Genomic DNA, 22,995 nt, shown 5'->3' with positions numbered 1-22,995 from the left:
TGCTACTTATTTAGCACAAGAATAAAACACAGGTCTCTTTTCAAGGAACCTAAGAATCATTGTGGGGAACTGACATTAACCTGATTCCTTGTCTTGCCTTAATCACTCGGCGGCTAGTCTTCAGTACTCGATTCCAAAAAGACGTGTGTCCTACAACAGGTCAAAAGGTCAGCAAGCTGCAATAATTTGGGGGATATCAGTCTGAAATGGGCTCACAGAAGGCATGAGAAGATGAGATTTTACAAATGCAATAGGAGTGGAGAATCCCTCCTAGTTTTATTTAAAACAGTGGGTAGATAGCAGGGTACATCTTTTACAAGGTGCCAACACACCACACGAAGCACTGACATCTTAAGGAATTTTGGTGGACTGGACAAGATACATTTGGGCCCCTATGTCCTGAACACCTTTGAATTTCTAGACCATATTAGCTAATTCAAGGGCTCATAATGCCAAACAACATCGAATTGCAAATTACATTTTCAGAAACACGTAGACAAGAACAGACAAAATCTCAGGCTACATGGCGTCTACAATTCAAATAGTACCAAATGATAACCTCAACAAGCATTGATAAAGCCATTTCTTTCTGCTCTTGCAGCATGATTTATTTGTCTTGCATTAACAATATTTAATGCAGAATCAAAGGCCATGTACAAAGCAGTTTTTCAGTCGTAAACACTCTGATTCAGAGTTTGTCACTGAAAAACCTCTTTTAGCAATTCACTACCCCCATATTAGGGTTTGTAACTTTTTACTGACTCCTAAACTGGGTTTAGAAATGGAAAAAGAATAGATCTTTGGATATGGCATGCTGTAGGCATCCCTTCCAAATACAGATTCCTACCCATATGTATAAGAAATTGGATTATTTGTTGAGGGGTGAAAACCCATGTCAAGGATAATTTACAATCCCTGTCAGGGAGAACCACAAAAGTCATTAAATGTTTGCCCTGGGAGCTTGGCACAAAGCAGTCAGGCTTAACTTAGAGGCACTGTATAAATGTTTATGCAGCACTCACACTGTAGTACAGTGAAAATACAACACAAAAATAAATCCAAGCCAATTAAGAAAAATAAAAGATATGTTATTAAATAAAATGATGTTCAAAATGATAAAAATAAAATCTGTAAAACCAGAGTTTTGAGGATTTAGAATTTTAGGAAAAAATAGAACTAAATAAGGCGTCAAGACCAACTACTATTTGGTTGTGTCACACCAGGACAAAGTCAAAAGTTCAGGATGGCCACAATGGAGGCAGGTCAGGTACAGGACCAGGTAAGGTCTGTTGCAGTTCTACTTTTTGTTCTTGGTAAGGGGCTGCGCAGTGCTGTGATCTGAGGCTTGGTGTCACGCTGGGTTGGGTCAGATGAGCCACCAATCAGGAGCTGCATGGTGCTGCGATGTGAAAATCTGTGTCATCCTGTGCTACACCACATTGGATGCAGTGAAGATGCAGATCAGGAGCTGTGAGGTGCTGCAAGGTAAAGCCCTGCATCAGTCTGTGTCACGTTGTTTCGGGTCTAGGGGAGCCATTGATCAGGAGCTGTGAGTGACTGAGATGCAAGGCCTTGCGTCAGTATGCATTGCACTGAATCGGATCTAGTGAAACCATCAGTTGAGCAGGGAGTAGTTTCCAGCCAAGGGCTCAGGTCTGGTTTGGCCTGTTAGAAGAAGGGAGATGTCTCTGGACACTAATTGGTTCCCTGTAGCTAAAGATGTGATCAGTCATCCCACCCTTAAAGTCACTTCTGGGATACTGGGATCAAGGTAAGTTCTTCTTTAGACAGCAGAATACTCCTCCTCTAAATAATATCAGATCCAGGAGTGTTCTCTTGAGAGGTTCTGCGGGTACCACCTTTATACCCAGTGCTAGCCTGTAGGTGGGGGTCACTCCCTTTTTCTAACCCTAACCTGGTTCTGGGCAGATCTTCCCTTTTCCCCGGTTCTGTATCATTAGAAGAGACTGGGAAGCAGAGGTCAGAGATCTGGATTTATTTGCGAATTCACGCTACAGATTGGGGATGAGCGGATAACAGACTAACTTGGGGAATTCAGCTCCTTAACCAACAGTACATTTATTAAACTTGGTGAGTGCCATTGTTCCTGACCCTGGATGTATTTCCGCTTCATATTTTTGATTTTTAACACTGTTGGAATCAATTACTGAGCAGTGACCATTTAGCTTGGTGATGGTTTAACTATTTGAATGCGCGTGGCCTCACCTGTCATCTCGTGATCCATCCAGTGATCTCAAGGATTCTTCCTGGTATGCGTTCCTGCCTGCGTGCGTCTTCTCCGCCATGGGCCATGACATCACAGGTAGTGCATGATTTATTTGCGAGTTCATGCTACAGATTGGTGATGAGCGGATAACAGATTAACTTGGGGAATCCAGCTCCTTAACCAACAGTACATTTATTAAACTTGGTGAGTGCCATGACCTATTATGGATTTGGCATCCCTTGCATTTGGAATGGAGGAGGAAACGTGGGTGCCAGAGAGAGGCACAGCTGTGCATTTATAATTCTGGGAGTGCTGCTCTGGAGACATGGTCATCCCAGTGATTGTGCACTGAGTCTATAATGGAGCCAGAGACAGTATGGTTTTACTTGAGAAGTTTATTGTCGCTTGTTCAACTGCATGATTGCCATTGTTCCTGACCCTGGATGTGTTTCCGCTTCATATTTTTGATTTTAACACTGTTGGGATCACTTACTGAAGCAGTGACCATTTAGCTTGGTGAGGGTTTAACTATTTGAATGCACGTGGCCTCACCTGTCATCTCGTGATCCATCCTGTGATCTCAAGGATTCTTATTGGCATGCGTTCCTGCCTGCGTGCGTCTTCTGCGCCATGGGCCATGACATCACAGGGAGTGCATGATGCTGATGGCCCTGCAATCACTTCTATGCGCACCTTATCAAGTTTGAGTAGCTATATTCCAGGATTTAAGAGTGCTCTACATACTTATGCCACTGTGAAACGTATAGGGGCTGTGTTGAAGAAAATTCAGAATAACTCTGAAGTCACACATTTTTTTTAAAGAGCTTTGAGAGGGTCAGAATAAAGGTATCTACAATCGAAAATGAGGCTCTGGTGATCTACTAGGCTATCAGGAAATGTACAAAGTTTTTATGTGGACAAATTTGTTCTGTATATTCAGATCATAAACCATTACATGAGATCTTTGAGAAGATGGTTTAGATTCAATGTACCGTCGAATATGTAAATCGATTGTGGCTCTACAGGATTTTAATTTTGATGTGAAGTATGTTCCTGGTATTTCAAACAAGGCTGCAGATTGTCTGTCAAGGTTGATGAGTAAGAAATGCAGTATTGAAATGGTTGAAGATTGGTGGTTGAAGGAAGATATCAAGGAGTGCCAGTTCACAGATGGGTATAGCAAGTTGTCTGAGTGGTTGGAAGAGATTGGCAAGGATAAGACTTTAGTTGCTGTACATAACAACATTCTGAGTGGCACAGTGTGGGAAACAACGAATGAAGAGTGTTGTTAGAATGCAAAATGAACCATCTGTGAATGGTATGCTGGTCATGATAAATTTAGGTCTGGTACCTCCAGAGGTCTTGAGGAGGCGATTATTAGACTTAGCCCTCGTGGGACAACTAGGGATATGTATAACCAAAGAAAGTTGAAAGTGTGAATATTGGCGGCCAGGATTGGATGTGCAGATTGAGAGGGGTTTAAGAGAATGTGTAGAATGTTCATTGACTGATAAGACTACAAAAGTGAAAACTCCTCCTATGGTCTGTAGAGAAAATCCATTTAGAACACTGGGTGGAAGTAGCATTGGACATTGTGTGGCCCATGGATATGAGAGCGAAACATGTTTATGTGTTGGTGTCCATAGATATGTGTTCCAGGTGGCCAGAAGTTGAAGTGGTCTCTGAAGGTACTACGGCTGTAGTGATATAACTTTTTCAGAAAATATTTAGTAGAGAATGCAATTGGGAGCTATTCTTACAGATAATGGGGTACAATTGACCTAAAAGGCTATGGGGGTGTTTTTGAGTGCATCTTGTATGATTAGGTGTAAATAATTGTAATATCCTGTGATGTTGAGTGTCTGTCCTGTTTGTATTCACAGACTGTTTTCCTGATAGTCTAAGGTTTCTGTGTTTGTGGTTGTGTTTATTGTTTTAAATGTTGTTGCATTTAGGAGGAAGATATGTGGCATCCTGCAAGGTTCTGTAGTTGGAATCTACTGTGCAGAGCATTTCCATGTTCTTTACCATATGAAGAGACATTGAACCATAGGTTGGAGGGCTTGAGACCCTGTTCTGGATTAAACCTACATTTTTTCCATATAATCCAGTGTTGGATTTATTTATTTGTAAGTCCCCACAACAGCTTGGCTCCAATCTGTCTAGGTTAACAAAGAGTAGGCAGGCCCAGGTGTGAGCCGCATTTGCCAGTGACAAAGCAGGCAGTTTCAGAAGTTAGGAAAGGAGTGGACAGAGCCCTTAAGCTACCCTTTGAAGCTTAGGAAAGGCTCAGTACAACCCAACCCATTCTACTCAGGAGAGGAATATCCTTCCCCACACCCAAGACCCTTTTGTCCCCTGTCTGGAAGAAATACACACACACCATACCACAAGAGAGCAAATTAACAATGATGTAAGCCTGGGCACTGACAGAAAGGCACATTTGGTTTAGGCAGAAAAATGCCAACTTTCTAAAAGTGGCTTTTCTAAAATAGTAATATAAAATCTGACTTTTTTATCATTAAAGAGGATTTTAAATTGCAATACAAATAAGTGGAAGAAGTATTTCTTGACTAGTTCCCAAACTGTAGTTAGCACTTTGTAAATGTAATAATGTAACTCAGTGTTAATCTATGAGAGTCTGGCATTGCACAAAGAAAAATGACTTTGGGAGTTTTTAACTGGCAGGACATGTAAAACTTAAGTACACTTGTCCTACTTTTTAAAAATCATGCACACCGCCCTATGAGCATTTAGGGCCTACCTTAGTGCTGCCTTATAAGTATTAAAAAAGAAGGTTTATGCCACAAAAAAGGTCTATTTTCCAGGTTGACAGGGCAGTTTTAAAGCCTCACACATAAGATGCATTGGCAGGCCTGAGACATGCTTTACAGTGCTCATTTAGTGGGTGGCACAGTCCTTGCTGCAGGTCACTAGTACCATTTAGTTTACAGGACCTGCGCACAAGTAGTATAATATACTACAGACGTATAAGTAAATAAAATTTACCATTTAGGTGTATACCAATTTTACCTTGTTTGGAAGTGAGAGTATAAGCACTTGGAAGTGAGAGTATAAGCACTTTACCACTAGGTAGCATATGCACATTGCACAGGATATTGAAAACCACAAAAACAGATTCAGTAAAGGAAGACAAAGATCTGGGGGAATTTCTGGTAAAAGATGGTAATTTCTCACAATAAGTCAGGACCAAAATAGGAATTGTAAACCTTTGAAAAGTTATCAGTAGGGGTGGTTTTAGGTCTGGCATCTTTAGTGTGCTTTCCGCTTAATTTTTTGTCTTCAACTCTCATCTTTTCTTGACTTTGTTTTTGCTGGCTTTACAACTCTGCCCATTTTATCATTGCTAACCAACAATAAAGAGCTTGTACTCTCCCCTTAAAACATGGTAGATTTGGCTTATACCCAAATGACATATTTAAATAATTTGTAATTCCCTAGTAAGGTGGTGCGACCTGTGCCCAGGGCCTTCATAGTAAATGCTACTAGAGGCCTGCAGCACTGATTGTGACATCCACTTACGTAGCACTTTAAACATGTCTCAGGCCTGCCATTCCAGTTTGTACTGCCAAAACAAAACTTTGGTCAGGTCCAAATCTCCCTTTTTCATACATATGTCACCCCTATGGCAGCCCTTGACAGTCCAGAGGGCAGCGTGCAGTGTATTGAAAAAGTTGGACATATACTTTTGAGTTTTATATGTTCTGGTAGTGAAAAACCCTTCAATGCGTTGTTCACTAGTGCAAGGCCTACCTCCCCCATAGGATAGCATTGGAATTACCTTATTACATTAAAACATGTAAAATTCCAAATGGGAGTAGTTAACCAGTTCATGTTTGGTGTCTTTGGAATTGTAATGAAAAATCCTCTTGCATGGCAAAGTCAGATTTTAAATTACAATTTTGAAAATGCCAGTTTTAGAAATCTCACTATTACCTGCTTTAGCCATTTAGTGCCTGGAGACTGTCTCTGTGATAGTTGTGATTTGAGTATTCCTCATTGAAAGCCACACACAATAGAGAGCTTAGTTGTGCATGGATGGGCCATTACTGGCAGGATGGAAGTCTGGAGCTGGTCACAGCGAATCTTAAACATGAATAGGATGTGTCGTGCCTCCACAAAAAATACTGCATGCCCCCTGTAGTTAGTCTGCAGCCAGAACAGGTAAGATAGGATGTCTGTGGACGTCAAATGGAAACCACTAGAAGCTTCTTCCACTTCAAACGAAGGCCCAGGTATAAATATTGGATCCCAAACACCAACTTTTCAGTACACTTCTGGACCTGTGGATACTCTGCCAGAAAGGAGGACTGCTGTGCTTCTGAAAGGACGGCCAATCTGTAGGACTTCTTCTCTGAAGGACTGCTGCCTTGCTGTGCTGACCTGCTGCCTGCTGCCCTCCTGCCTAGGTGAGAAGGACAGGACCTGCATCTGTTGAACCTAGGAGATGCAGAGAGAGACTCCAGGGCTAGTTGGCTGGCCTCCTGATTAGAACCTCACCTGGAACACAGCACATGTACTCTTCCATCTGCGAGTACCAAATTGTGCCTCCCTAGTCCTTGATGCTTAGAAGTGGGATTACATGTGCTCCACCAGTGCACCTATGGATCAAGCAGAATGATTGCATCTCCTCTGCTGTGTGGGGTGAACCCAGGGAGAACCAACCCATTGCCCCTACTGTGTGGATACTCTCAGCGCAAGGATTCCGCATCAACCTCACAGCCTGCATTGGAACCACCGCTGTGTGAAGCTTCACCGATGCAGGGCCTCACATCGCAAATCTCAACGGTAGCCTCAACGACAATGCAGGTTCTCTCATCACAGTCTTGCAGCTCTTCAGAACCGATGCATCACTACGACTGCACAATTCATCCTCAAAGCCCGACTTTGTATCACAAGCCCTTGTCAATGGGAATCCTTGACGATGATGCAGGACATCACATCGCAGCTCCTTGGAACCGGCGCATTGCGTTGGCTGTACAACATATCCCCGATGCTAGACCTCACCACTTTCTGCATCTAGAATATAAAGTGTTCTTGTTTAGCGGACCTACCTGGGTCCATGTGGCCAGCCCACGCTCCATCGCAGTTGGCTTAAACTTGTTACTTTGGCCCAGTCCGGCCCAACCAGATATCCCCAGTTGGTACTCTGTGCTTTTTAGTGCTATTTTCACTGAAACCTTTGACATTGCACATCTGCAGTTCTACTGATTGAATTGTCGTCATTTTGGTCTTGATTTATTTATTAAACTTTGCTCTATTTTTCTAAATTGGTGTGGGAAATTTCTTGTGTTTTATTTTTATTTTATTACTGTTTGAAGTTCTACATACATACTTTACACATTGCTTCTAAAGTAATCCTGATTGTTCGATGCCAAACTACCTCAATGTTCAGCAGAGGTTAATTTGGGGTTTGCTTGTGTCTCACCCTGACAAGAAATGTGGTTGATGCTTGAGTAGAGTTTCACCCCTCCCAACCAGTAACCTATTTTCTAACAGGTGGCAACTAATTTGCAAAAGGGAAAGGGTGCCGTGGGGATCGCTTACCCTTTGTTAATGTTAAAAAATCTTGTTAGGAAGTAGGTGGTGGTCCACAGGACCTCTGCAAATACAACTATCAAAAAAAGTAAACTTTTATTTAAAAATGCAATTCGATTTCCTTTAAGTCAAATGGGTTGCATTTTTAAAAAAGTTTATTTTATTGAAATGCTATCACAGACTTGTTTGTCTGCTGACCCCAGGAGGCCACCATCCATGTGATGGCATCTAAACGCAGCGAGTTTCAATTTGCGACCTATCTTTATTAGTCATGAGGTATGTCAGATTCCAATCCACTATGATTCAGATTTTTACGAACCCAAATATCAGTGCATAGGGTGGTTCATAAAAATCTTTTTGAGTCATAAAAATGCTAGTCACAGTTTGTGACCCGTATTTTGTGACCAGATATTAGTGCATTGGCCCACAACTGGCTCGCAATCCTCTTCCTACCATTATAGGGAAAATAAGGTAAGAGTGTATTGCTTCATTTTTAATTGACTAGTGGATTATTTTAAACTAAAACTTATGTACACAAAATTGTAGATCTCATTGTCACATATTGACAATCACAAAAAATACCCTTCAAAACTGGCATTCTTGCTGCAACTGTGAAAATCAAAGCACAACTCAGATTTTCACCTGTCATATGAAATACGATAATCTTCTCCTTCATTCTTTTTCCCTTCCTTGCTCCTTCTCTGCTCTTTCTATCTGTCATTTTCGTTGTCAAGATGGTGGCCTCTGGCTTTGCTGAGTATGAGAAATAGAAGACAGCGAGACACATGAAAAAGACAGAGGGGTAAAGAGTCAGTTTAGAGACAAAAGTGAAGTACAGAAAGAAGAGAGGTAGAAATGGACATGACATAAGCAACTATGTGAGGCACACGGTAAAGAGTGAAAGGTAAGGTAGCCAGAAAGATACAGAGCAGTAACTAGAGGCAAGTTTTAAGTGCGAGGCAGAGTGGTAAAGAGACCTGCAGTAAGGGAGGGGTAGGACATGACAAGAAGGGTATACCAAGGAGTGAGGTAGTAGAGTATGGTACTCAATTATCATTGTCTAACAAACATATAGGGGGTAATTAGGATGGTGGGCGGACTTTGCCCGCCTGCCATCCTGACGGGGATTGGGACCGCCCACCATAAGGGCGGGTGTCCCGTGGGTGGTATTAGGATGCGGCCGCCACAGTGGCGGCCCCATCCTGCATTTATAACATTGTGGCGGGCGGGGCTCTCTGCACCACCCGCCACAATGCCATAAATGCATGTATGCATTTGCATACACAATGCGGCAGGCACCGCGGGGTGCCTACCGCATTGTATATGCAAATGCAGGGGGGTGCCACAGGTACCCCCCGTGTGCACCCCCCACCCCTCCTTCACTTTGGGGGCCCGCAGGGGGCCCCCAAAGTGAAGACCACATGCCTTTCCGTGGTGGCATTGCAGCCACGGAAAGGCATTGTAAAATGCCCATCATAATATGTCTGGCGGTGTCTGATAGACACCGCCACCATATTATTCCTTTTCCGCCCCGGCCGCAAGGTGACCGGGGTGGAAAAGCGGCGGAGGGTCTTTCCGTCCGCCGAGGTCCCCCCCGCCATACTAATATGGCGGGGGGGAAACGAGTGAGGATGTTGGGCGGATTGCCCCCGACAGGCTGGCGGTGGCTACTGCCAGCCTGGCAGGGGCAATCCGCCCGACATCTTAATGGGCCCCATAGTGTTTTACATGTCAGTTACAAAAATGATGCCCTATTGAGTTCATAATAGAAAATCTAATTCTAATGAGGCACTATGTTTGTGAATGGTATATTGGCTAAAATGCAATATTTTGTTATCGATATTCTAAGACAACTGTACAGATTGAGGTAAGGGAGAGGAGTTAGAGAGAGAAAGAGGAAGAAAGGTAGGGGTAGGCAGGCATAGCTGTGCGGTAGTGAGAAACAAAGAGGTAGATGCAAAATAAGAGCGTGGCGAGTTAGAGAAATGGAGGCAAAATGAGAAGAGATATGGAAAAACAGAACAGTTAATGGGCTCAGAAAGGAAGAGAGAAAGGTAGAACGAAGTGGGGTGAACAGTAGATACAGAGAAGAGATGCAGAGAGAAAAGAGATGGAGTAGACGGACCGAGATGAGTGGTGAGGCAAACAGAAGTAGAGAGATTGCTCAAATTAGGGTGAGGGTAAAGGGAGGAAAGTGAGGTAGAGAAGGCGAGTTGAAATAGAAAAGAAGGTACAGAGAGAGAGAGGAGGTACTCATCGACAAAGAAAAAGTTGTAGGGAATAAGAGGTATTGGTAAAGGAATTAGGTAATTAGAGGTGGAATGAGAGAATACGGGTAGAAAGAGAGAGGAGGAGGTGCAAAGTGAGAGAGTGAATGAATGGTTAGGTAAAACAGAAGGAAGGTAGTGGGAGAAAGAAAGAGAGGTGGATAGAGAGAGATAAGGTAGTGAGAGAGATGTGAGACAGAAATGCGGTAGAGTGGTGAGTTGGACAGCTGTGAGGCAGCAGAGTGAGAGAAGTAAGGTATAGTGATAAGAGAGAGAGCACGAGAGAGAGGGGGGTGAGCTACAGAGAAAGATTAGGTTAAGGAACAGAGAAGTAGAGCTATGGGATAGGCACAAAGAGCTAAAGAGAGAGGTGAGGTTGTGGGAGACAGAGTCAGTGAGAAGTAATATAGAGAGGTGAAGCAGCTGGAGAAGGGATACAGGGAGGCGGGATGGCAACAACAGTGAGAGGAGCTAGAAAGTGGCGATGTTGAGTCAGGGCAGGGTGGTAGGTAAAGAGAGACGAAGAATGGCGATATGGAGAGAGATAGGTGTGGAGAATCAAAGTAGAGGGAGTAGATAGGTAGAGATTTAGAGATAGGCACAGAGTGGTAGAGAAGTGAGATAATGGGAGAAGGTTCTTTCAAAGAGAGGTGTGTGAGTAGAAAAGTGACGTAGACAAGAGGTGGAACAAGTGTCGGTGTAGGGAGAGAGAGGTCGCGAAATAGAGATCCAAACATTGGTGTATAGAGAGAGTTGAGACAGAGGTAAGGTGAAGTAAGGATACAGACATGAATTGTTTAATGTCATTGCCACCAGCTGCCTGAGAGCAAAAGGGTTAAAGGCAGGCAAGCAAAGGTGTCATTTAAAATATATATAAATATATGCACACTGTTAATTCGACTTCTGACTATCCCAATTAGTTGACTAAGGGGCAAATCGGACGATGGGGGCCTTGGACAATTGTACACTTTGGCCGAGCCTTAAAACGTCCCTAACAAAAGTACGGGGACAAACAAGAACTCGAGGCAATCCTGACTCACGCATGCCGCTGGTACATTCCCGTGAATCTTATCTTGTGTTTCGTTTCCGCATGACTCAGCTCTTTCCGTCACCTTTCCATAAATTATGTGGTCATTAACATTCTAAAAATCACAGTGAACATTTTACTCTGCAATCAGCTTTCTGGCATTACTTGAACTATTTATAGAAAGGCGTGGAGCAGGAAAAGAGAATGCCTGGGATAAGAAGGCTGAAGAACAGGGAGGGTGCTGTGAATAATTTCACGTGTCTAGACTGTTGGGGAAAAGGCTTTGTAGGAAAGGCAGGTTGGCAAAAATAAAAAATAAATGATTTTTTGACCAGCTGCTGTAATTTCCATTGGTGAAGTAGTCAGTCAGTCAGTCAAGTACTCTTTATTCGATTGTTAAAATCATAAAAGGTATAAAATTCAATGTACATACATTCCAAAGGCAAGATAACACATAGTTTAAAACAAATTAGCATTGGTGAAGTAATAAAAGTAATAGATTAATAATTACTATTAGTATTATTATTATTATTAGTTTTATTATTATTACTATTATTAGTAATAATAATAATAATAAGAAGAAGAAGAAGAAGAAGATTACTCGACACCTGATCACTCTTTTGATAGGTATAATTTAGCTGTGTTTATCTTTTTTGGATGGGAGTACAATAAAAGGCAAGCAAGGTTTAGGGATTTATTCTACTCTGATAAACATTTTAATCTTTTGGTCTGTTAAATTAACAGATTAAACAATTGGCAAATCCAGCTTTACATAGTTGATATTTTATCCTGGCTGGAGATGGTCTACATCCGCATAGGTACGGCCTACCTTTAATGAAGCAACTCATTACATTTTAGAAGCCTTTCTGGTTGGCCACCAAGCTGCCTAACCCTCATATTAACCGTGGATGGCTCTCAAGTAGTCACCAACCGGGAGTGACGTTGCCGACCTATTGCTAAATGTGCTTTCTGAATTTCCACCTACTTTGAATAGTGATTGGTCCATTTCCAGTGACGAGCCGGTACAAAGCTTTGCTTGGCATTCAGATGAACACTAAGGTCTTCATTCCAAGCCAGGATGTAATCCTGACTCAGCTGGTACCAATGAACAATGAATCACATGGTTATTCCCAAATCCTTTGGAAATGTAAGAATAGTGAAGTAATACCATACTTGGAAATAACAGCATCCTACAATACCAGCTTTTTGGATGGAGCATTACCAACTCTGGCGTCCCGCTACTCCTGTATTTCTAATTGATAGTATTAAGACGGGAAATCATTTACACTGATTTCGATAAATCAGCTTCAGATTTTAGAGCCTGAAGATAGTCATGTGGGCAGAACTAAGTGAGTGCATCCCTTTAAACATAATTTTCCTGAAGCTTTGTCCCAGTATGGACCATTTTCTAAATATAATGTTTGCAAACCATTCTAAAATGTTCCAACTCGGAGGTACCTGTGTATTGTAATGGCATGCATTGTGCAAACTATGATGGTGAAATCCGGAAATAATGATTTGAGCAGACTGGCCTTTTATTCCAGAGAACCAGGGCGTGTCAGGGAACTATTCTGCTCATATGTTGTAATAATATAAGCTGAGACTGAGTAACTGGGTACAGTGGCAGAATTGGACAACAGTGTTTCCTGCACCTTGATGTTATGTCATGTTATGTTAAAAGTATTTAAAGAGCGCACATGCACCAACCGGTTTCTTGGAACTTGTTACAGGAACATAACTTGCAGCTCATAATTTTGTTTATATGCTTGTGTGAACAACCATGTTTTCAAGAGTTGTCTAAATCTGAAATAGCACGAAATAGATCTGATTTGAGGTGGGAGGGAATTCCTAAATCGAGGGGCCAATACTGACAATCTGACACCTCCTTGCCTCTTCTTCTTGAAGGGACAAATGACCAGAGGGAGATGCGAAGTCCTCAGTTAACAAGAAGTAGAATGCCTATGGATGTGTGAGGAAATTAACTCAAGGCAGTTGCCATACAGCGATTTAAAAATGATACAGCCAATCTTAAAGGCAGACTGCTGTTTCACTGGAAGCCAGTGGAGCTTCCTCATCAACGGGGCGATATGACACCTCCTTGGCTAATGGTAGATCAGTCTGGCAACCTGATTTTGTACCAATTGTAGTCTCTTTAGCAAGTATGCGGGTAGACCAAAAGAAAGCGAATTTGCATAGTCGATATGTGAGATGACAGCCTGGACAAGGGCTTCAAAAGTAAGAAACCTTTCACAGTTTTCCTGATCTTCCGGAGCTGAAGCAAACAAGAGAAGACTACAGACCCTTCCTGAGGCTTCATAGAGAGATTGTTGTCGATAAAAACTCCTAGACTCTTTGCTGAAGTTGTAGGCAGGGGAGGAGTACCCAATTCAACAAGCTAGAAGTTGGAGTTCCACAGATTTTGGAAGCTCCCAGTCAGAATAAGCTCTGTATTGTCAGGGTTTTATTCAAGTTGATTGCTATTCATCCAGTTGTGGAATAATAGCATGGTGTTTTGGAAGGTATACAACCTTTACAACGCAACTTTTACAACGACCTACCATTACCACGCATTTTTTACAACGCAGGATCCATTACAACGCATACCATTACAACGCATGTATTTACAACGCAGGTACCTTTACAACGCATACCATTACAACGTAAGTATTGGTAAGTATATCATTTTATTAAAAATATTATAAGTTTGGGTTTTTGGGTAAAGGGGTATTTTTAGGGTTCAGGGTCAGTTTTCAGTTTTTGGGTAAAGGGGTATTTTTAGGGTTCAGGGTCAGTTTTCAGTTTTTGGGTAAAGGGGTATTTTTAGGGTTCAGGGTCAGTTTTCAGTTTTTGGGTAAAAGGGTATTTTTAGGGTTCAGGGTCAGTTTTCAGTTTTTGGGTAAAAGGGTATTTTTAGGGTTTAGGGTCAGTTTTCAGTTTTTGGGTAAAGGGGTATTTTTAGGGTTCAGGGTCAGTTTTCAGTTTTTGGGTAAAAGGGTATTTTTAGGGTTCAGGGTCAGTTTTCAGTTTTTGGGTAAAGGGGTATTTTTAGGGTTCAGGGTCAGTTTTCAGTTTTTGGGTAAAGGGGTATTTTTAGGGTTCAGGGTCAGTTTTCAGTTTTTGGGTAAAGGGGTATTTTTAGGGTTCAGGGTCAGTTTTCAGTTTTTGGGTAAAGGGGTATTTTTAGGGTTCAGGGTCAGTTTTCAGTTTTTGGGTAAAGGGGTATTTTTAGGGTTCAGGGTTAGTTTTGGGTTTTTGGGGTACAGGGGTATTTTTAGGGTTCAGGGTCAGTTTTGGGTTTTTGGGTAAAGGGGTATTTTTAGGGTTTAGGGTCAGTTTGGGGTTTTTGGGTAAAGGGGTATTTTTAGGGTTTAGGGTCAGTTTTGGGTTTTTGGGTAAAGGGGTATTTTTAGGGTTCAGGGTCAGTTTGGGGTTTTTGGGTAAAGGGGTACAGGGTAAAAAGTAAATATAATTAAATTTAAATTACATTAAATTAAATTGATTACATTAAATTACATTAATTAAATTAAATTAATTAAATTAAATTACATTTTAAAAAATATTATATACTTACCAATACTTACGTTGTAATGATATGCGTTGTAAAGGTACCTGCGTTGTAAATACATGCGTTGTAATGGTATGCGTTGTAATGGATCCTGCGTTGTAAAAAATGCGTGGTAATGGTAGGCGTGGTAAAAGTATGCGTTGTAACGTCATACATCCGTGCACAGATTATATTTCCTCAAAGATTGTACCGGAGGGTAGATATACAAGATAAAAAGATGAGGGGACAAAGTTTGGCCTTGGGAGAACCAAAATGGGATAGTTGAACTGACTGGGAGCTATATTACAAAAAAGACACAAACCAATTGAATGCTGTTCCCTGTCCTTTTATGTGAGTGGGGAGGCATCACATGCTGTTCGAAAGTCAAGCACTTTAATAATTCGGTTAGTTCCAAAGCTCCTAGAGCACCCGACTCATCATTAGCCCAGTAGTTAAAATCCCCAATTAACAGAAGTTTAGCATGGTCTGTCACCAAGTGGGAGATATGTTCCAAAAGCGAGTGAGGGGAAAGAGGCACATGGTGTGCAGGTAGATAAACCAGAACACAAGTCAAAGAGGTAAGGGTGGAATCAAGTTTAATTACCAAGCTGTTGACAAAGGTAATATCCACAGCAGTTAAGGTAGTAAACTTCTGATCTTTATGGATTACAGAAGTAACGCCTCTGCCCGTGTTTCCTGTAAGCTGGTTGGCCTGAAGAAGATCATAATGATCAGGAAGGGCTGCAAGCATATCAGGGGAGGATTCAGAGGAAAGCGAGGCTTTCATAAGTAGTAGCTTATCTGACTTTACGGAAACTAGCAGATAAAAACATTCTAATTGATGTTTCACCATTGACCGCATGTTTAAATAAATGATCATTAGCTGGTTGGTCATACAATTAGTTTTCTTAGGAGTAGTGGCTGCAATAGTGAAAGGCTGACTAAATTCAGGGGTGGTGGCATTCCTGTTTAAAATCCTTAGGCTTGACAGACAGGACAGGGTAGTGGGCTCTAGTTGATAGCTTGCTGAATAACATTCTCTAAATTGAAGGGACAAATACATTTGAACTTGGGCATGGCGACTAGGTCCTAGCCCCAGCCAACCGTGGATGGGCTTGTCTTTGGTGCGCATTTGGCATTCAGGCAGCATGCTCCCTGCACGTGTCCACTGCGCATCTGTGTTGCTGCTAGCATTAAATGGCTGCAAGATCTTGTAGGCTCCATGCCCCCAAAAATGTCATTGATTCCACCCTTGCCAGCGAGGACCAATACAGTCCAACTGGTGTCTAATAGTGGAACGAGGTTGTGCAAGGTACAGAGTAAAAACAGTTACAATTCTCACATCCTATAGCAGCATTTTCAAAAGCTAATTCTTTCAAAATTCCCCAGTCGTTGGTAGCAATTCAATTGCAAGGCTTAACAAACAAAATTAGATTCAAAACAGCAACCAGTTCCTATAACCAGTGCGTCCGCGTCACTGCCGGCATTAAGTGGCCGCAAGCTCTTGTAGGCTCCACCCCCCACAAATGTGATTGGTTCCCCCCTGGCCAACAAGTACCAATAGAGTGCAAATGGAGTCTAACAGTGGCGCAAAATTGTGCAAGGTACAGAGTGAAAACTGTTTTAAAATTCATCTCTCCTATAGCAGCATTTCACTTTTGAAAAAGAGAATTCAAAAAAAATTCCCCAGTCCTTAGCAGCAATTCAATTTCAAGTGTTAATTCCCAAGGAATGTTGCTGAGAACTTGCATAGATCAGGGAAGGACAGCTACCCAGTGAAGTCCCCTGCCAAAAGGACAGAGAGCCCGCTTGCAGCCAAGAGTATTTGTCAAGATGGCAAGAGATCCTTCCCCCTCCATGCTGCTGGGAAGACTTCCCTAGGAAAGGTGACCTATTCAACAAAGAATTGCAGGCTGACTCAGGTGGAAGTGCAGGAAATTCAGCCAGGGTTATTGTGATTGTCACTCCACTTCAAGCCATTTTCTTAGCACGACTAGAGTAGGTAAGGCTTTTTGTAAGCGAAAATGCTAACTCATTTTCCACTGCAGCCCATTTCTTTATTGGCCAGTTGTTACGGTGTTTGAATGGATGTGTGGAAGTGTGATAATGGGTCACAGGTTGACAGAATGGACAGATGAGTGAGCGTTTGGATGGATAAGTGAGAGACTAAATGCATGGATTGAAGGAGTGAGTTCATTGCTATACACTGTGTGTCTGAGTTGAGCGAGTTAATTTATGGATGGAAGGTGGGTTGATGACTCACACTCTCTCTTCTGACTCATGCAAACCCATGCGGATGCATAAACAGTGAAATGCAGAGACTCCTGCAGAAAAACTCACACATACAAGCTACACATACTAAGCTTCACCTCACCCGCCCCCTGCTAAACACCACTAGTCACCATTCAGAAAAGTAAGGATTGGGATGCTGGCCAGATGTGGAAAAGTCCTACCAGTAAAAAGCAAGGAGGGTGGCTGGGGGGCGTGGAGTAGTTGTTTGAATGTAAGTGTGTGTGCAATGTGTAGAAAACCACTAGATAATATCCAGTGAAGGGAGAGGGAGGAAAGAGAAGAAAAGCACATAGGAGGTGGGCAAAGGCCTACTTGTGCTATGACTGGGACCACAGACGTGGCTTGCAACCCATGGTACACCCCATAGCATGGGCATCTAGATATTGTGTACTTCAATGTAATAGAGGGCAAACCTGGTTTTTGTAGTAAGTCTCACTTTAGCAACCATCCTACCGTTTAGTATTTATGTATGCGGTAATGATCCACTACATTTGAGTGAGTTGAAATGAGAGTGATGGGGAGGGAACATAACTAAAACTCAGAGGAGAAAGTTTGTTTCCGTGGCTTGGGATGTGTAGATAGAGAATCTAGCAATATATGCTTTCATCTCAGAAATTTCTATCAATTGTAGTTCTGAATTCAGATTCCACCAGAAGGGTCTCCATCCATGCACGATATGAACACCATGAAGTGACCACACAATCGGCACCAAGTGCAAGAGGAAAACCAAATCAGAACCACATGAAAACGGGCTTAGAGAGGATACTGCCATGTCCAAATCAATGCCGCCTGGTGGTGTGCCCATGTATGAGATCAATGTACCCAGTTTTACTAGGTGTGGAAATGCAACTGGTAAAACCACTGGGCAAAAAATAGCCCCAGAGTGAGGAGACTCAACCTGAACGCTCCCTGGCCCATTCCAAACAGAAGGAAGCCTTAGCACATTCCAGCAGCGCCGAAACGTGCTCTGATGTTGGATTCCCTTCTGATTTCCACCACCCACTTATTGAACCGCTGTAGTGGACCTGCAGTTTGCAAATAAGAGCAGGTGGGTCACAAATCCTGCAGTACCTGTAAATTTGGGGTCTCACAAGATATTCCCCATTCTGGGGATTTAACTCAGGATGATCGGATTTAGATAATGGCGGGAGTCAGTAGCTCTGAGCCCCAGTACCTCCTCATCTAAAATCAACCGATTCAAATGCAGCCCTTTCCAGCACTGCTCGTGTAGTAAGAAGCATCAGATAACATGTAGTTATTTGTGACTATGTCCAGGTAATTCGCAGTTAAATACCAGCCAATCATCACAGATAGCAACTTTCTTTGTCGTGGTGCTTGTTGTGGCTATAATAAGATTTAAAGCACAGCCACGGAAATAAATGGCACACCCATAACTAATTGAGTGTATTTGCTAGTGGCTGTTGTTTTATTGTGCTTACTTTTGTTCTAGCATACTACTGTCACTATATTTACAGATTTACACGATGGGAGGTCATTTTAGGTTTCATTTTTTCGTGCTTCACATTTTTAACATTTTTTTAGCGTTAGCTTTTAACATTAACATTGTCATTACCACGTTACTCCTGTAGCACCTTTGAATTGAGAAATGCCACTTTATCATTGTCTTTATGGCATTTGCCATGGACCTTTTTGCCAGCCCTCTCCCGTAATAATTTAGGCACCGATATTTCATGTCATTGATATCAAGGGAATTGTAAGTTTCTAGTTTTCTGTTGAAAGTTTTTTATTTTATTATAGAATACACCTCTTACAATCCGAAGTAAGTTGTGGTGAATTTTGCAGGGGCGAGCCGTTCACAGTGACTTTTTATTTGGAGACACATCAAATGTTTTGTAGCCATAACATAGTTCGACACCTACCTCCAGGACAGTCAGGGTGGACCCAGGTTTAGGACACGTTCATGGGCTTTGTCCTCTCAACAAAGTCTATCATGGTGGGGTGATACTCCCTTATTTGTGGACCCACAGTGTGGCGATGTTTCAGACCATTCTGTGAAGTATAGAGGACCTGTATGCTGCTTCTTGGATCTAAATTGAAATACATAGTTTCGCAATTTGTTCTCTGAAGGTACAGATTTGTTTATTTGATCAATTTAAATATAAGAGCACTCTTTATTTTTATGTAGAAGGTTTTTAGTTTAATGTTTGCACAGATGTTTTACACCTAGAATTATGCTGAGGACACTTTAGCAGGGGATAAATCCCTGGTTCTTTGTGATATTAGGACATAAAATACATATGAATTCTGTAACACTGGTGCCAGCAGGTCGGGAAGGTAAAAGCCATGACCAAGGAAAATCCATTACGCCCATCAGAGCACAGTCTGCTGCTGTAAGCCCTGGTCAATGCCAAGCAGATAACATTCTAGAACATATAAAGAATATCCTGAAGCCATTTTAAACCTTTTTTTCTCAAGACAGCAGTTTAACAGGAAACGCAAAGGTGTTGCTAATAAAATCAATGCTTGGGACAACCAGATCAATTTTATGAACTAGACAAGCAAAGTCATTGGAAGGTTTACACTGTGATCACTCTGTAGCATCCCGTTGAAATATTTGACTAAATCTGGTTTAACACATTTATTTTCAGTCTTAGCACATAGCACTTAAACCTGCAAAGTCCTCAGCACCACTAGCCCAGGATTAGAATTGACATTATCACGCCAATTGGAATAATCAAGAAACGTAATCAACATTCTTGTGATCAAAATATGTGGTTTACGGCATTGTCTTATTAAGGGCACAAACACTGCTAGAATATCTGGCCCAATAAATTTTACAATTGGAACCTCTTTGAGAATTGCAGTTTATAATGTGAGAAAATACTGCTCCAGGAAAACCCCAAAACAATCAGTGATGTCATTTGAGATGCCATCAGTGATGTCATGAGTGATGGCACTGACCATGTCATGAGTGATGTAATTTGTGACGTCATCAGCAGTGCATTGGGGGCGCACGAGTTATAGTTAGCTGAACTAACTATAACGGGGGAGTTTCAATGTTTTTGTATGAGGGAAATGTCCAACTAACTATAACGCCCCTGAAACCTATGGTTTATGTCAGTGAAAATATATATATATATATATATATATATATATATATATATATGACAGAAGAGCAGACAGCACTGACAATCAACTCGAATGGAAAAGGTACGTACCTTTACAATTTAAGTAAAGTTGAGAATCAAAATTGCATTTCAGTAGAACAAATTAATATGAATGAGTAGGGATGGAACCTGTCAACAGGGAGCTGTTTCAATAATGTTACATATGAACCTTTTTGTGTTTCGAAATACACGGACTGGAGCTTAGGTGCAGGACACCACTTTGAAAAAGTTTCCAGGTGAAACGAAACGCGTCAGTAAAGTCCCGAATCATGCTGTTCCTTTAATTAAAATGGTTATATAATGAAGTCACGTGTGCGACTCAGCTTCTTTCGATGAGGGAAGGTGTTTTGAACATTCATATCGGCTTGGTTCTGCCGAAGAGTAAACGCACCGCCACAAGAGCGCCAACGCTCTCCCAAACGGAACCAAAGTGTTGAACCGACAAAACGGACCGGGAGAGAGGTGCCGCCGAGGACTGGACCTCGGTATTGGTCCCCAGTCAGCTTGAAAAGTGGGCTGACACGGGGCAACTTCAAGCCAGCAAAATTGGTTATTTGGACAGCAAGATCAATTCACCGCCCACTGGAGGGTTTTAAAACATTAAACAGCCGTCGGAACCACAGGCTCCACAATGCAACATCAAAGGGGAATGTTTTCCGTATTGAAATTCCATCGAAGGAAATGTAGCAAAAACATCAATTGAACTGTGGAACCCACGGACTGGAGCTTAGGTGCAGGACACCACTTTGAAAAAGTTTCTAGGTGAAACGAAACGCGTCAGTAAAGTCCCGAATCATGCTGTTCCTTTAATTAAAATGGTTATATAATGAAGTCACGTGTGCGACTCAGCTTCTTTCGATGAGGGAAGGTGTTTTGAACATATATATATATATATATATATATATATATATATATATATATATATATATATGACAGAAGAGCAGACAGCACTGACAATCAACTCGAATGGAAAAGGTACGTACCTTTACAATTTAAGTAAAGTTGAGAATCAAAATTGCATTTCAGTAGAACAAATTAATATGAATGAGTAGGGATGGAACCTGTCAACAGGGAGCTGTTTCAATAATGTTACATATGAACCTTTTTGTGTTTCGAAATATTTTTCAGGAAGTGATGTCGATAGCACATGAATAGCCCAACGCTCAGCGCAAATTGTGAATTGCTCTAATCTGTGTTTTTCTGCCATGATCAGCCACGAGTGCACCTTACATCTCTGTCTTAAGACCACGAGAAAACACTCACAAAGTGATTATAGTCGTTTGAGCTCCCAAGTGTCCTTGACTCAAACATTATTGAATCATTTTCCATAAGTGTTTTAGAATCTTAACCTTCAAGGGCACCGACGGTATTTACAACTCTACTTGAGCAAACACGTATAGTGCTGAGTGAGAATAATATCAGACGGGATACTTGAAACAACTATAAGTGAAGAACAGAGAAAAACTTTCACGAATTTCAAACCGGTTTTTGTTAATTGCCCCTTGAGAATGAATTGAAATTATATTTTGAAGAGAGACAGACACGTTCAGCCCAGCATTCTGCGCACCAACAAATCACGTTCACTTTAGGATGTGAAATAGGGAAGCAGGCACAATATCTTGAAAGATATCAACCGAATAAGAGAATTTACAGCGCACATTACAGTTTAGCACACACGTGGCACCTGAATTATTTCACGAGTGTACTTTTCATGAATAAACAAACAAAATAAAGTCTGTCTTTGAACTCCGAAGGGCGGCAGGACGCTTATATGCAGAAAGGAGTCGATCTTATTAAACTTACGGTCACGTGCCCAGGGTTTCAGAGCTGCAGGTAGACTGGAACGCGGTCCTCCTGGGTGTCCGAGACAGTCAGCGCAGCAGCTTTCCATAAACAGGTGAGGTAAGCGTGGCAGAGATTTAAAGCACCAGAAAGCAGCTCGACCAGCTGAGGCAGACTGAGGGAGGAGCAACTGTTGTGAAAGGGAGGGGAATTCAGGTGTGTGGGAAGAGGGAAAAAACAATGATGCTGGTGAACGTACATTTACAGAGAGCGCTTTGATCCGTTCTAGTCTGCAATTGGCTTGTTTGGATGTGCCCTCCTCAGGCACTTACTCAATGGGCTGTCCCCCACTCTTTGGAGCAGCCCACAATATTGTGAGATCTTTACATGTACAGTCTCAAATTCTGTGAAGTAAAAAATAGTTTTGAGATGGCAGGTTAGTAAATACACGCAGTGCTATTAATTATGACCCCCCCCCCCACTATCTCTCTCTCTCTCTCTCTCACCTCTCTCTCTCTCTCACCTCTCTCTCTCTCTCTCTCACCTATCTCTCTCTCTCTCTCCCTCTCCCTCTCCCTTTCTCCCTCTCCCTCTCCCTCGCTCTCTCTCTCTCCCGCTCTCTCTCCCCTTTGTTCAAAAACTGTCAAAGAGACAGCAGGGAAGGCTCTCTGAAATAGTGATCTTTAACAGATTGCTGACAACGGTCTCAGTGAGGAGTGTTGTTGGCAAGATTGAGGCCCAGTTCCAGGATTTGGGATCTTGGAGGGCCATGAGTGAGCCATAAAGACAAATGGGGTGGTCAACAGACTCCCAGGTGTCTGAGAGCTGGATCTAGGCATGCTGGACATCTTTTGCGGGTGAGAGCAATATACCATACCAAAGGCCAGCTTCTGTCTACTAGTTAGATCCGTGGTTCTTAACCTGTGGGCCACAACTGCTTAGAAAATTAAATATTAAAATATTAGTGGTGTATATAAATCAAGAAGCAAAATGTAAACTTAAGCAAAGGTAAAGGAAGTTGAAATTGGAGGCTGAAAATGAATTCAGTATCCTCAGATTGATTTGTGGTAGCAAGTGGATTTAGAGAACCTCTAACCTTCTATTAACATTCAAATTGTAATTGTTTTATATTTGTTTAGGAATTTAAATGAAATATTTCATCATTTGTG

General features: G+C 41.9%; 1 protein-coding gene across 1 annotated transcript in view; it reads right to left on the bottom strand.

Moving 5' to 3' along the window:
- The window catches only part of LOC144755902 (putative ferric-chelate reductase 1), a 328,302-nt gene extending 306,300 nt beyond the window's left edge, over positions 1–22,002 (bottom strand). The window contains exon 1 of the mRNA XM_078645292.1: positions 21,848–22,002. The gene's annotated coding sequence lies outside the window, so the exon portion shown is untranslated. The remainder of the gene's footprint in view (positions 1–21,847) is intronic.
- Positions 22,003–22,995: the final 993 nt, after the last annotated feature.

The sequence above is a fragment of the Lissotriton helveticus genome, chromosome 1_1 (assembly GCF_964261635.1).
Source record: "Lissotriton helveticus chromosome 1_1, aLisHel1.1, whole genome shotgun sequence".
NCBI classification, from domain to species: domain Eukaryota; kingdom Metazoa; phylum Chordata; class Amphibia; order Caudata; family Salamandridae; genus Lissotriton; species Lissotriton helveticus.
The sequence above is the reverse complement of the archived record's forward strand: the minus strand, read 5'-3'. Positions and strand labels throughout refer to the sequence as shown.